The sequence below is a fragment of the Thamnophis elegans genome, chromosome Z (assembly GCF_009769535.1).
Source record: "Thamnophis elegans isolate rThaEle1 chromosome Z, rThaEle1.pri, whole genome shotgun sequence".
In the NCBI taxonomy this organism is placed as follows: domain Eukaryota; kingdom Metazoa; phylum Chordata; class Lepidosauria; order Squamata; family Colubridae; genus Thamnophis; species Thamnophis elegans.
The window spans coordinates 121,185,341-121,186,417 of NC_045558.1; positions in this window are offsets into that span (position 1 = coordinate 121,185,341).

Sequence of the window (1,077 nt, forward strand, 5' to 3'; positions counted from 1 at the left end):
ATATTTGGCCACCAAATTCTGCGGCAATTCCTTCAAGAAAGTATTTGTAATGGTGCCTTTCACAAATACTGCCACTATCCATTATCACCCCTCCCCGTGTGCTCACTGAGCATAGAGTGTGGTTAGCTATTGTAAGCCAAAACTTCTGGGGGTTTGGGGGAAGGCTGCCTTAAGAAATTCCTACACTCAATAAACTCCAATTTTTATTCTCTTTATGCTCAAAAAGCCTTTGGCAACTTTTCCCCTTCTAGGCACTGGACAACCAAGTATAAACAGTACAACTTTGGATCCTCATAATCATAGATTGCCACTCACCAATCTGGGAACTATGGGTGTGAGCAAGTGGGTGGTAGACCAAAAGCAACACTAAGCAGCTTTGAAGCAGCCATCTGGTAGAAGAGATGCTTTCACTTTGCTAGACTGGAGAGATGCTGAAATTACTTTCTATTGTACCGTCAGCTTGGGTTACAAGAGGGGAAGGAAATGGGAATTACCTGTTTGGTGTCCACAGTACACAAGGGAGCCTGTTTTTAGAACTCTTTGGTTGCAGCTAGCAAATTAGTTTCCTCTCCAGTCTATTTAAAGGTGTGCTCTAATGTCTACAATTTGCTGGAGGAGGATTGAGGGGGAAAAGTTATTGGGGGGAGTCAGAGACTTTGCAAAGGATTTTTTTTAAAAAAAAAAAAACTCATGCCCGGGTCAGCATTCTCCACTTCAGGTGCAGCGAGGATCCAATCAGACTGGTGTCAAGTATGTATAAAGGGGGGGCTTTGCATTTCTTCAGATTTGATAAGGTGCTTCGGAGTGCTTGGGATAATGAACACAACACCCGTTGGTGACTTTTAGACATCTCCAGCAGTCACACAATCCCCCGATGCTGTGTGTGTGCTTTGAAGAACCTTTTTGGAGTCAAACCTGAAGCATTATATGAGTCTAATAACCATGGAGTTACAAGGTGAGGGCAGTTAGCTCAATGAACTATGTGGATACAACATGTTTTACTAGGAAAGGCTTATGGATCAAATCCCCAGGGAAAGCAGGAGAGCAGCTGAGCAGCCAAAGCACTGTGCAATCCTG